The sequence below is a fragment of the Micropterus dolomieu genome, linkage group LG06, assembly GCF_021292245.1.
Source record: "Micropterus dolomieu isolate WLL.071019.BEF.003 ecotype Adirondacks linkage group LG06, ASM2129224v1, whole genome shotgun sequence".
In the NCBI taxonomy this organism is placed as follows: domain Eukaryota; kingdom Metazoa; phylum Chordata; class Actinopteri; order Centrarchiformes; family Centrarchidae; genus Micropterus; species Micropterus dolomieu.
Genome location: NC_060155.1, coordinates 29624359 through 29639374, shown reverse-complemented (window position 1 = coordinate 29639374; position 15016 = coordinate 29624359). Strand labels below are relative to the sequence as shown.

The 15016-nt window shown below is 41.3% G+C and overlaps 1 protein-coding gene and 1 long non-coding RNA gene across 4 annotated transcripts in view; both read left to right on the top strand.

The window, feature by feature from the left end:
* The window catches only part of nmnat2 (nicotinamide nucleotide adenylyltransferase 2), a 48543-nt gene that overhangs the window by 11867 nt on the left and 21660 nt on the right, over positions 1-15016 (top strand). The window lies entirely within an intron of this gene.
* Positions 9083-9730, top strand: LOC123972928. Its single transcript, XR_006825502.1, has 2 exons — positions 9083-9429; positions 9542-9730. It is a non-coding gene; the product is annotated as an uncharacterized LOC123972928 (long non-coding RNA).

Genomic DNA, 15016 nt, shown 5'->3' with positions numbered 1-15016 from the left:
AATAGGAGTAATGTGGTCATATTTCTTTGTTCTGGTTAAAAGCCTGGCAGCTGAGTTCTGGACAGTCTGGAGTCGATCAATAGATTTTTGGGTTAAGCAGGTGAAAAGGCTGTTGCAATAATCCAGGCGTGATGAGATGAAGGCGTGTAAAATGGTCTCGGTGTCCTTACAAGTTAACATAGATCGAATTTTTGCTATATTTCTAAGTTGATAAAAACATGATTGAACAAGCTTTGTGGTGTGCTGCTCGAAATTTAAATTACTATCAAACCAAACACCAAGGTTCTTTGCCACAGGCTTAATGTGATTTACTAGGGAACCAGCAGATGGCAGTATTTGATTTGCCATCTGCTGGGACCCAATGACCAGGATTTCTGTTTTGTCTGAGTTCAGCTGGAGGAAATTAATTAACATCCATTTTTTAACTTCACAAAGGCATTCGGTAAGTGAACTCAGCATTCCAGGGTCTGTGGATCTGACGGGCAAGTATATTGGTGTATCATCAGCATAAATATGAAAAGAAATGCTATGTTTATGGATAATATGTGCAAGGGGAAGCAGATACGTAGCGATAACAATAAGGAAAACAAAATGGGTCCTAAGACCGACCCCTGAGGCACACCATATTTAACTGGACAGAACGAAGAGACATAGTTGTTTACAGACACGCAAAACTTCCTATTTGACAGGTAGGATGAAAACCATTCTAGGGCAGTACCAGAGATCCCCACCCAGTGCCTCAGTCTGTCTAACATGATGTTGTGATCAATGGTGTCAAAAGCAGCGCTAAGGTCCAGGAGTACCAGGACTGAGCACATGCCTTCATCAGCAGACATTAAAAGGTCATTGGTGACTTTAAGCAGGGCAGTCTCAGTGCTGTGGTACTTCCTAAAACCAGACTGAAACTTTTCAAATATTTTGTTATTTTCCAGTACAGTGAGAAGCTGTTTGGACACAATTCTTTCTAGAATCTTTGCAATAAAAGGCAGTTTTGAAATTGGTCTAAAATTATGTGGGAGGGTGGGATCTAAACCAGGTTTCTTTAAAAGTGGGTTCACGCAAGCCGTTTTAAAATAATCAGGGACACAACCAGTAGATCGGGAGCTGTTGAAAACAGATCAAATGGGGCCCAACAGAATCTATTACTTTCAGTAAAAACCTTGTAGGTATAACATCAAGTGGGCTGGAGGACACTCCAGTATGTACACACCGGCTCAACATTAATCTTAGTGACCTCCGATTGGCGTAACTGGGAGTCATTACCGCCGACGTGAATAACAATCTTACTGTATTTATGTTTATCCTTAGCCAGCAGTTTCAAATAAGACTCAATGTCGCCCGCTCTGGCCCCAGGGATGCACTTAACTATGGCCGCTGGCTTCGCTAACTTCACATTTCTCAAAATGGAGCTGCCAATGATCAGAGTTGGTTTCTCACCGAATGTGTCGGTGAGTGGGGAAAATCTGTTAGAAACGTGAACAGGTTGATGGTGCCCCGTGGGCTATGAATGCTTACGACTATTCCTCCTTCAGACAGTCACCCAGCCCCCCCTTCCTGGCTGCACAGGAGATGCCGGGGGACGGCTAACACAGGCTAACTCAGGCCGTTCCGCACCGACTACCGGGGACTGGCTAGCTACAGTAGCTAAAGACTGATCTACCAAGGTGCGGAGCCGGACTTCTAAATCACTGAGCCTCGCCTCCATGTCTATAAATAAACTACACTTATTACACGTACCATTACCGCTAAAGGAGGCAGAGGAGTAACTGAACATCTGACACACCGAGCAGGAGAAAGTAGGAGAGAGAGAAGGAGAAGCCATCGCTAGCTGCTAAGCTAAAGTCGCTAACGGCTAAGCTAAAGTACTGTAGCGTCAGCTACCAAAACTTTTGAACAACTATGAAATTAAACAGCAGTCACTAAAAGATGGAAAGAACTGTGAGTGCTTAGGCAAAATTACTGTAAAGAATAAGTGTTTAGCGGACAGTTGGCTGCTGTAATCTAACAAATATAACTGTTACTTAGCAAGAGCAGCACAACACGGTACCAACACACAGGCACCGGAAACAGAAATGAGTTGACACGCTCACCGCAGTACGTCAGCAGTACGTATTTTATATGCCATTTCTGTCATATTCTGTAAACGGAGCCTCCTAAATCTTTGTGCCTGATTTACCTACCAACAGCTCCTTGAAGAGATCGTGTTCCTTTTCTCTGAGATACACCGCTAAGCCACGGATAGCAACCTCTCTCCTCCTTTCCACAGAATCATCCTGTTAATAAAAACATTTTTAAACTGCCCCTCCATGAGGATTGGAAAATAACTAAAGGATGAGGTGTATGAAGCCTGGGCAGTACCAAATAATACATTGATCATTTTAAAGAAGTCCATTATAACTAGTTAGAATGTTAAATTCCAGGTACCACCCCGATTCCTAAAGACAATTACTCTTACAGTTATTCTTAGTTTTGGGGTGTACTGGTCCAGTTTTGCCATAAATGTTGTCTCCAGGTCCACAGTGGTGATCCTTCTGAATTCTTGGTTTATCTGTATTAAAATATCACAAATAAAAAAGGAAGAATTTGTTAATTGTTTGAAAAAAATAATTTAACATATCACAAACAGCAAACCAATTAAACAAATACCATTTACCTGAGCTGCATCAAAAAGGGCAGGCCATCGGTCTTTGAAGTCATTGACTGGTGATGCCTGATTGACAACTTCCTGCCAGCGAAAGGAGAATGTCTTTGCCATTTTTTCACTGATGATCTGACAGTTGTTCCTCTTCTTTACTTCATTAAGGAGCTCCACCCTTTTGTTTTCCAAGCTTGCTTCTATTTCTCCTTGTGGGTGACGGGGTAAATAGTTCACCTCTGCATTTCTTGGCTTTTTGATATTCTTTGCAGGTGCTTTCTCGTGTGCTCGCTTCTTTGAGAGACAATTATCATCAAGCTCAGGGCATCCAAGCCCTCTCAACTTTGATCTATAGTTGCCCATTTTATATTTTAGTCTTTGTTGCCATCCATAGCATCCATCCTGGCTCTTTCAAGCAAGGGTGCTTCTGAATCAGTGCCTCAGCCACATCAGACAACTGCGCACTTGTTGGGTAGGCAACATACTGAAAGATGCTTTCAGCCAGTTTCTCAAGGATGTCTGGAAGGATTGTGGTAAAGTTGAGTTGAATTCCATCCTTCTTGAAAGCTTCATTTGCTGAGGCAAACACAAGCTCTGTCTCATAGGCAAATCGAGGTACTGGAAATTCAGTCGGCCAACGAGTCTCAGGTTCAGGTGATGACAGAATCCATGTATCCTGCGATCCAGATTAGCAACTGCTGTTAGGATGGATGGAAGTCACTGAAGTAGGGACAGTGTCTGTTGAGCTACAGATGGAGGTCTCTGATGGACTTTCCATGAAACTGTCCACATCAGTAAAGGTCACAGTGAATGAGGGGGGTTCAATAATGTGAACCACCTTAATTGTGTCCTCATCCTTGATGGGGAAGGAGGCGAAGCAAAGCCCAATTTTCATGGGCATTCCCACCAACAGTTTTTCTTGCAGCAAAAGTCAGTGGAACTGGTTGTGGTGCATCTGTTTTATCTGCCCATCTGTATGGGAACCCTTTAATTAATTAATTTAGTTCATCAAGTGTGAAATATTTCCTTTTGATTAAGGCATTTAGGCACAGTGCTAACTCCAGACTGTCCAGAACTCAGCTGCCAGGCTTTTAACCAGAACAAAGAAATGTGACCACTATTTTAGCTTCATTACACTGGCTCCCAGTATGTTTTAGAATTGACTTTAAAATTCTATTGATCACTTTTAAAGCTCTTCATGGCCTCTCGCCTTGTTATATTTCTGACCTTTTAGTCCCATACACACCAGCACGTACCTTGAGATCCTCGGGCAGAGGTCTGTTGTCTGTTCCAGAGTCTCGACTGAAAACTAAAGGGGACAGAACGTTTGCTGTCAGGGCCCCGAGGCTCTGGAACAGCCTGCCTGAGGAAATCAGGTCGGCTGAGTAAGTGAACTCTTAAGTCCCTCCTTAAAACATACTTTTATAGGAGAGCCTTTCCCGATTTTATTTGACTTTATTTTATCCCTTTTATTTTATTCTATTTTACTTATTTTATATTTCTTAAACATGTATTTGAGTCTTTTCAGTGTTTTGTTGCTTTTATCTTGTATTGTTTTAGTATTGTTTTGGGGGTATTATTGTCTTTACTTGTTAAAGCACTTAGTTACTTGTTTTTGAAAAGTGCTCAACAAGATGATCATCATCATCATCATCATCAAAAACCCAGTACACAGTAGTAATTGTTTTTTTTCTTGATGTGCCAGGTGGATTATACACTTGAAAATCATCCACATACAGAATGAGCGAAATGGCTGGATTGTTTTCTGATAGCAATGTATTGTTTTTAAAATTTGTGCCATCATGAAATGATTTGTATTGAGTTTAATAACTGCTGTCTGCTTCACAACTGTGTGTGAGCAAATCTTGGATCTCTTTTTTCTTCAAAACCTCATGTAACAACTTCAAAATAGGCACATATTGGAAACTTCTATGCTCCCTGGCAGAGAGTAAATACTCTATGGGTTCCACCACAGGAAAATGCTCCTTGTTCTTTTGTAGGAGGTGGAAAAAGGACCATTACTCCCAAGAGCTAGTGTAATTGGGTTGCAATCGCATAGGTCTGTCACCATCTCTGAGATTACCAGATCATCAACCTCAATTATGCTTCTTTAAGCATGACTGTAAAATCTCTTTCGGGACCTGAAGCTGATGAAGAAATAAAGTGCAGTTCTTCCCCCAACTCATCAATACACCTTTGAGGTACATTGAATATGCTACATTTCTCTCGATCAACGTAGGCAATTCTCTTCTTTCATCATCTTCAGGATCTTGACTCACTGCACCGTTAGTATCTGCCTCAATGTGCCAATGTGCTCAAAGTACTCTCTCTCTCTCTCTTTCTGTGGAAATAGTGTTTAAAAGGCAACATGGACATTTAAAAGACAGGACATGTGCGTGTGTCACAGGTCGATTGACTTCTTGACAGATGGGTTCGCAGGCTGCCCCATGTTTTAAATGAGCAATAACACTCCCAATAAAGACAAGGGAGAAACTCTCCACCACTGCCATGCCTAAGTCTAGAATGCTTTAAGAGATCAGTCTTTCTTGATGATTAAAATTTTTTCATTTCAAAAACTGAGTTCTATTCAAATTACTCAAACGTTTATGTACTCAAATGTTATGTGATTCAGAGCTGTAACATTAGTGCTTACAGCTTGTGCAGCATCAGTCTTACAGTAAGTTAACAGCTGCAGTTTATCAATGCTTAAAACAAAAAATGTGCTTGCCAAAACTGCAGTTGCTTTTTTCAGAATGTAAACCTCAATGGCAAAACTACAATATTACAATGAACTGATATTGACTTCTTACTTTCAAAAAGTTAATATTTTAAACCAAATATAGATTTTATTAATTTTCCTAAAATGTTTCTGACTAATGAATTGATTCAAATGTCCGGCAAATTGTGTTTAAATACTGACCACATAATGAGATTAAAAATAAAAATGTTTGAACTAAAGTTGTGGTGACCAACAGACCCATTTCACTGATTGCCAACTTAAGGAAATGTGCCAGCTGCCTTACCTAACAGACGAGTTCATCAGTTATGAAGTTAAATGGAAAAGAAAATGAAACGTCTCTCAAATGTAGTAATGTCAAATCAAAAATAATCTCCAAAATAATACACGATGGTTCAAATGTTCAACTTACAGATAACTAGCACACACGCAACAAACGCACGTTTCGTGTTTCTAAAACGTATTGCCAGCTTTACAGCCCACCTTTGCACAGTGCTAAATCCAATGAATATTCTAAAACTGTGGCTCAATTTACCATTTTAAACCTCACTAAAATATTGCAGCTTAAACGTCAACATTCAGAAATGTAAAACCGAAATATGTGGCATAACATTCGTTGTTGTGGTTTCGGATAGAAATGGACCTAAACGCAACGCTTGTTGGTTTACAAAAGAGGTTTATTGAGGGGAGACGGGAGGTGAGAAGGGGTAACCTGGACGCTGGCGGGGCTGGCAAAGCTCGAGCGAGACGACTGAGAAGGGGCAGGAGGCCGAGGAGAGAGAGGCGAGGAGCGTGGAGGGAAGCCAGGGGAACGGCGCGGAGGCGAGGGGAGGGGAGAAGGCAGGTAGGCGAGCCTAGCTGACTGACTGGATGGCGGAGGTGAGTGGACCTGGCGGGGAGACAGAAGAGACAGGGTTAGTCTTGGGAGACAACAGGTTAGGGAACGAGGTATCAGAGAGCTTAGAACGCTGAAGTGGCACCAGGACCGGAGCGACGACGATCAAGCAAGAGTGGTGTGGAGAACCGGGGTTGAAATACAGGCAGGGATGAGGTTGATTACTGGCAGGTGTGGCAGGCTGACGAGGTGGATGATGAGGTGCAGGCGCAGGTCGTTGACTGGGAGAGAGAGAGAGAGAGAGAGAGAGAGAGAGAGAGAGAGAGAGAGAGAGAGAACAGAAAACCAAGGAAAAAGCAGAATAACTGATAAAAAGGAGAAAAAAAAACAGGACACACACCGTCAGCCGGGCTGCCACCACAACAGTAGTTTAATCGTGAATGTAAATTGGCACCCTCAATAGCCGTTGCAGACCAAACCTGCATCAGTGTATTGCCGGATTTTAATTTAAGACGAAGCAAAATGAGTATTCACTAACTTTTGCAGTGTTACAATTAATACTTGAGGTTCACTGACAATTAAGATCATTCGGCTGCCTCTGTGAAACAAAACACAAACGACTGGGACTTACTAGTAGTAGGAGCTAGCTAAAACTATCTAGCGTGGTGAAAATACATTTTTTTGCCATGTGGGCAGTTATTAATGTTAGCCACTGAGCATAAAACAAGTCAAAAACAGTAGCCTACCTTATATCATGAAATGCAAAGTTGTTTTTTCCCACACTTTTCTCTTGCATGTGGAAGGCTTGGTCAGGTAGCGGCAAAACAAGTCCAGGCAAGTTCTACCTCGTAACTTACTCCTGATTTTAAAGGATGCCCACTGATATACAAGTTGCTCTAACTTAATATTGTCTGTTGTTAAGTGAACTCAGAAAGATTTAATAAAAATCCACTTATTTCTAAGTTGAGACAGATTTCTACATTTTAAGTTTGACCAACTTCTTTAAAATAAGTTATCAACTGAATAAAACAAGTGTCTATAACAAACTTAATTTTTAATATTAAAAAAGTTGTTGATTTTTAACCTGGACTTACTAACCCCATGAATCATTTCTAAGAGTGTATGTATGTCGACCGGTGAACCCATCAGCTCACGTTCTTTGTGTCGCTGCGGTGTTTATGTCATGTGGTGTAGCTCACAAACCCCGGCTGCCCCGGCCTTTCTGTGTGGAGTTTGCATGTTCTCCCCGTGTCTGCGTGGGTTCTCTCCGGGTGCTCCGGCTTCCTCCCACCGTCCAAAGACATGCGGACTAGGTTAATTGGTGACCCTAAATTGTCCTTAGGTGTGATTGTGGGTGTGAGTGGTTGTTCGTCTATGTGTGGCCCTGCGATGGACTGGCGACCTGTCCAGGGTGTACCCTACCTTTCGCCTGATGTCAGCTCGGATTGGCTCCAGCCCAATCGGGCCAATGGTTGACAATGGATGGATGGGTCCGGTCAGGAAACAGAGTTCGAAATTGCCGTTTTGGGAGGCATGGACAAACAGCACCGGTAGGTGTTATTGTCCTTTGTTGGACAACCTTTGTTGTCATTACAGTTGGAGGACTTGGCTCTCACGTCTTCTACCGTTTTCCCGACCTAATTCTTGTCTTATTTGTGGTCTGATAAACAGTAAATTCCTCCAATTCAGTGCTTAATATCACTATTTTTCAAGATAAGTTACTGACCGTTAGAAAGTTCAGCCTGGACATCTGAGGGCATCTCACACTACTGAGAGCTTTAAAAAAGCACGTTAAACATTTCTTTTTAGCAGAACCTATGACTTTTAAATAACATTACTGGTTGCTGCTTTTATGATCACATTTTTATGCTTTTTAACTGTCTTTCATATTAATGCTTTTACCTTGTAGCACTTTGAGATTTGCTTCAAATGTAAAGTTTGTTACATAAAAAATTTATTATTATTATTATTATTATTATTATTATTATTATACCCACAGGAAAAATCCCTACATTCAAGTATAAATCAAAACCTTTGCATTAGGTATCCACAGCTGGACATACATTACCCCTTGCATCATGTCACACTGTGGGCATGACTGCTCTGTTTTAATTCCCAGTCAGTCTTATTATTTGTCTATTCTGTATCTGTTATTTAGTCTGAGTTTGATGTGGTCCTGTCTATTTAGGTCTTGGGGAGTTGGTCTATGTGGTTCTGTCCTCTGCTTGTTCTGTATAGTGGTTCGGATCTGTCCTGTTATCTCTGTGTCGGCCTTAGTACTTGTTCAGTTGTTTTGCTGTCTCACTTGCATTAGTTCTGTACCATCATGCTTGGGTTCTGTCTGTTTGTGAGTTGTCAATTCATGTTCCCTGCCAGTTTCATTATTTATCTGATTTTGATCCTTGCTCTAGTCTCTGTGTAGCATTGTTTATTATTTTATTCATCCGCATCTTTTAGTTACTTAGTATATGTCTTGTCTCGTGTTTTAGTTCCCAGTTCAGTGTCTTAGTTCTTGTCCTGTACCTTTGTTCATGACTTAAGTGTTTGCTCCTGGTCTGTGTGCTTCGGTGTTGTTTTGCCATGTCTGCTCTGAGTTCTGTTTAATCTTTGCCTCAGTCAGTGTTCCTTGTTGGTGTTAGTTTATTCAGTATCTGTCTGCTTGTATCTGGTTAGTTTGTTATTATTATTCTGGTTTGTTACTACTCACTTTGATATGGTCGATGTTGAGTACTTGTGTTATATCTGTCCCCCCCTCAGTATCTGCCTGCATGCCAGTCTCTCTGTTTTCCCCTGCTCTCTCTCTGCCTGCCTGTGTCTCGTTAGCCTCATGTCCCTCACCTGTGTACCTCCTCCCAGCTAGTTAACCATGTGTATATATCGTTGCTTGTTTCCCCTCAGTCTTTGTCTGGTCATTGTCGCATGTATGCACAGTCGTTTGCTGTATGTTCTACAAGTTGCTGTATTACCTGTTCTGGTTTTTGGATGTTCCAGTTTCCTGTACCTGTGAGTTTTGTTCATGCCTCTTCGTCTTGCTTTGGATTAATAAGCCCTGGAACTCAGTCTCAGTGCTCTGTGTCATGCATTTGGGCTCTCACCTGCTTTGCGCACCCAGCAAACCTGACACATCAATTATAAATCCAGAGCTGAGAGACACAGGGAAGGAAGAAATGGATGAGGGAACAAGGACTGGGGAATGAGGTTAAGAGTACTGCAAAATGAAAAGTAATATTTATGAAATACATCTTAGATGTTTTGTAGACACAAAATATCAGGACACAACAGGACACTTTTCTTACATTATATACAGAATGTTTTTTTTTCTCTCTTGTTGCAGTTCTGCATTTCCATTTAAGGAGAGGGAGTAAAGAGGAGAGGCTAATTTAGAATACATAAAGAAGGAGGGGATGAACTACTGAGGAATACAATAACCAGTCCTGGTCTGGCCTCCTCCTGTCACACTGAGCGTGAAACTGATCAGTGACAGATACTCCGTCATCCAACAGAAATAGAATTTTAATCTGAAGTTTGTGCTGTTTTTTTTCCCCCCCTGTTTCTACTTTTGTGTGTGACTGAGTCATAAGACATCTGATGGATTTAAAGTGTGTGTGTGTGTCTTGGTGTGGATCCCAAGATGATCCCAGCCTCTCTAAATGCTAATGACGTGTGTAGGTGAGTGATTTTTCAGGACACCTATGTTAGACCAGCAGGGAAGCCCAAGAAACATAATCGACCTGCAGCTACTGAGGCTTCCTCATCTCACAGCAACATAATCACAATGACCCAGCAAGGGTTTGAATTTTAGTTTCAGATTTAGGATCTGTATTACCAGAGGAGACCTGTGTGCCTTTATGTGTCATCTTTTTGACTCAATACACATTTTATGGACACCCTCAGCATGATTTGTAGATAGGAAAAGATAATTCTGGTTTAATCATTTTGTAGTTTTCCACCATTCCTATCAGTAATAACTGGGATTTTTATCATGTTAATATTGATCTAAAGAACACGGTGACATCACTAAATATAAGTCAGATGGGTTAGGAAACACAAGCAGTCAGACAATCTGGTTGGAAACAAACCTCCATGTTAGACAAACTTATTTGAAAAGAAAACTAAGGTGAACTGTAAAATAATTTCAATTTGATAAAAAAGGAGGACAAAATAACTTTAAAGGATCATAATAAATAGAAACATCACTTGTAATGTTTCACTGACCTCTATTTATACTATACATCATTTCCCTTTTGTTTCTTCAACACATACTGTAGTTTTACAATGTTTTCTTACTATATTTATCCCCAATGTCTAAAAATATAAATTTTCCTCATGCAGTTGATTTATTAAATTCATGGTCACTTTGAAATTAAAAATGTACTTTTATGCCCCAAAATTTCATTTTGTATAGTTAATGCTCACGATGAATGTTGCATGATGTGAAAGTTTTTAAAAGAGCACATTTGATTTCCATTAGGCAATCAGAGAGGGAGGTGGGTTTGGTGGACAGGTAGAGCTGGGTGTCATCCGCATAGCAGTGGAAATGGATGTTAAATTTACGAAAGATATGGCCAAGGGGAAGCAGATAGATGATGAACAGAAGGGGCCCTGGGGAACACTGGTAGTGACAGGGGATAGCTCTGATTTGAAATGTCTGACTTGTATGAACTGAGTGCGGCCAGAGAGATTTGAGATGACCATGTTAGCTTCTCTGTGACGCTGATTCCCAGTGTGGTGTCCGAACAATAATGCTGCGATGATGTGTTGAGAAGAAATCCGCTTGACACTGTTCTTGATCATAAAAGTTTATTACATCAAGGAATTCAGCATCAATTACAAGCTCTGCGGCAGCTTGGAGAGTGACCAGCCCGATAACCACTCTGTCTCTCTATACATCAAACACAGCTTATATAGGACATGTTTAGGTATCTGCTAAATACCATATAAGGGCACAGTGCTGTAGGATAAGTGTAAACATCTGTTAGACACCATAGAAGGGTTCAGTCCCTTCATACACACTAATCTCTACTCCCCCTAACACTGGGTCAGAGGTCAAATTCCATAGGAGGGTTCACTCTTTACACACCCATCAATCATTACTCCCCCTTAAGAGTTCACTGAGCCTCTATCCAGCTGCTAGAGTGTTATTTTAAACTGTAATGGTCAAATGCACATATGTTATACACCACACCAGGAACCTGAAACTTTTCACCTGCTCCACCTCAGCTCCACTAATGTAGACAGGAGTGTGTGTCTTTATCTCCGTCTTCCTAAAATCAATGATCAGCTCCTTAGTTTTGCTGACGTTGAGGAGTAGGGTGTTCTCTAAGCACCACTCTACAAGATTATCAATTTCCTCCCAATATTAAGTCTCATCGTTGTTTGAAATCCGGCCGATGATGGTGTTGTCATCCGCAAACTACACAACAGAGTTCTCTCCATGTCGTGGGAAGCAGTCGTGGGTGTACAGCGTGAACAGGAGGGGTTGAGCACACAGCCCTGGGGGGGGCTCCGGTGTTGAGCACTACAATGGAGGAGGTGAGTCCACGAATCAGAACTGACTGGGTTTGTTTGTGAGGAGGTCCAATATCCAGTTGCAGAGTGTTGTATTTAAACACAGAGCGCTGAGTTTGCTGATCAGTTTCATAGGGAGATTGTGTTGAATGCTGAGCTGAAATTACAAACAGAATTCTGATGTATGTGTTGTTTTCCTCAAGGTGTGTGAGGGCTGAGTGGAGGGTAGTGGAGATGGCTTCCTCTGTGGATCTGTTGGTTCTGAAACCAAACTGGTGAGGGTCCAGGCTGGGGGGATGTTCTTTATGTGCTGAAGAACCAGATTCTCAAAGCACTTCATCAGAATCGGCGTGAGAGTTCAGACTAGACATTGCAGACTTTTTTAGGTACAGGAACGATGGTGGTTGTCTTGAAGCAGGTGGGAACCCTCTCCTGAGACAGTGAGATGTTGAAAATGTCAGTAATAAAATCAACTAGCTGATTGGCACAGGTTTTTGGTACACGGCCAGGGATGTTTTCAGGCCCAGGTGACTTACTCATATTCACTCTTAGCAGGACTCTCCTCACATCTGCTGTGGATACTGACAATGGCCGCTCCTCTGGAGGTGGAGTAGTTTAGTGTTTAGTTCATCAGGTAATGTGGCCTCACATGCTCCTGCTTTTGTAGCCTGTGATGTTTTTGATGGCCTGCCACATATCTTGAGAGGGGTCCAACTGCAGACTTCCATTGTCAGGCCACCTCCACTGTCAGGCCGGTCAGGACAGGAAATAACCGTAAATAAACCCCACCGGATGTATCGTGATGCATTCTTGGTTCTTTCGCTACTCTACACAACAATAGGTGACTGGTTAGCATTTGCCAAAACATTGAGTAAAGTCTGAATGCATTGCTTTTGGTATATGTTCATCGTCAAAATAATAATAATAATCCTTATTTGTAGAGCACTTTTCAAAAACAAGTTACGAAGTGCTTTAACAAGTGTAAAGACAATAATACCCAAGAGACAATGATACAAAAATCAATACAAGATAAAAGTATGAAAACATTGAAAAGACTAAGATACAGATAAATATAAAATTAGTAAAATAAAATAAAAGGGATAAAATAAAGTCAAATAAGATCGGGAAAGGCTCTCCAATAAAAGTATGTTTTAAGGAGGGACTTAAGAGTTCACATACTCAGCCGACCTGATTTCCTCAGGCAGGCTGTTCCAGAGCCTCGGGGCCCTGACTGCATACGTTCTGTCCCCTTTAGTTTTCAGTCGAGACTCTGGAACAGACAACAGACCTCTGCCCGAGGATCTCAAGGTGCGTGCTGGTGTGTATGGGACTAAAAGTTCAGAAATATAACAAGGCGAGAGGCCATGAAGAGCTTTAAATGTGATCAATAGAATTTTAAAGTCAATTCTAAAACATACTGGGAGCCAGTGTAATGAAGCTAAAATAGGAGTAATGTGGTCATATTTCTTTGTTCTGGTTTAAAGCCTGGCAGCTGAGTTCTGGACAGTCTGGAGTCGATCAGATTTTTGGGTTAAACAGGTGAAAAGGCTGTTGCAATAATCCAGGCGTGATGAGATGAAGGCGTGTAAAATGGTCTCGGCGTCCTTAAAAGTTAACATAGATCGAATTTTAGCTATATTTCTAAGTTGATAAAAACATGATTGAATAAGCTTTGTGGTGTGCTGCTCGAAATTTAAATTACTATCAAACCAAACACCAAGGTTCTTTGCCACAGGCCTAATGTGATTTACTAGCGAACCAGCAGATGGCAGCTGGAGGAAATTATTTGACATCCATTTTTTAACTTCACAAAGGCAGTTGTTAAGTGAACTCATCATTCCAGGGTCTGTGGATCTGACGGGCAAGTATATTTGTGTGTCATCAGCATAAATATGAAAAGAAATGCCATGTTTGTGGATAATATGTCCAAGGGGAAGAAGATACAAGGAAAACAAAATGGGTCCTAAGACCGACCCCTGAGGCACACCATATTTAACTGGACAGAACAAGGAGACATAGTTGTTTACAGACACGCAAAACTTCCTATTTGACAGGTAGGATGAAAACCATTCTAGGGCAGTACCAGAGATCCCCACCCAGTGCCTCAGTCTGTCTAACATGATGTTGTGATCAATGGTGTCAAAAGTCTCAGTGCTGTGGTACTTCCTAAAACCAGACTGAAACTTTTCAAATGTTTTGTTATTTTCCAGTACAGTGAGCAGCTGTTTGGACACAATTCTTTCTAGAATCTTTGCAATAAAAGGCAGTTTTGAAATTGGTCTAAAATTATGTGGGAGGGTGGGATCTAAACCAGGTTTCTTTAAAAGTGGGTTCAGGCAAGCCGTTTTAAAATAATCAGGGACACAACCAGTAGATGGGGAACTGTTGAAAGCAGAGATCAAATGGGGCCCAACAGAATCTATTACTTTCAGTAAAAATTTTGTAGGTATTACATAAAGTGGGCTGGAGGACACTCTCATTTGAGTTACTGTTTTCAAAAGCTCAGACAAGTCGATGGGATAAAACTGGTTAAAACTCTCTTGTTGCTGGTGAGGAACCTCTGAGTAAGAGGCCGCGGGGGTAATAGAGGCTCTGATTGACACCACCTTATTGGTAAAATAAGATGAAAAACAATTCAGTCATCATTACTTCCAGCTGAGGCACAAGGAGGGGTTGGGTTTACCAGCTGATCCACAGTCTTAAACAGAAACCTGGGATTGTGTTTATGTGTAGTAATGAGTTCAGAAAAATAGTGTGTTCTCGCATCCTTAACCACGTTATTGTAGTTAATTAATAAATCCTTCAGACTGGATTTTTTCCATCTGCGCTCTGCTTTCCTGCATTCCCTTTTTAGGCTGCGAATGCTGTCATTTATCCAGGGTTGCTTACTAGCTTTAGACGTAGGCCTAACCTTTAGAGGAGCAGTAATATTTAGTGACGACAAGCAGATAAGATTGAAGTGATCGACCAGATTGTTGGTGTTGGAATCAGACAGGTGTTGGCTTTGGCTCTGAAAGAATGTGCAAAACTTTGTTCATTAAAGATGCGAGAACACACGGAGCTTGGTGAGGCGGCATGAGTAACAGGCGAATCACAGCTAAAAACAATACATCTGTGGTCAGATATGGTCATGTCCACTAATTCCACATAGGAAATGCTGACACCCAGGGTAAAAACCAAGTCCAGTGTATGAACACGGTTATGTGTTTGCCCTTTGACATGTTGTTTGAAGTTAAAAGAAGTGGCCATATTTAAAAAGTTAGTTGCATTAACATTGTTGGGGTCATCAACATGAATATTA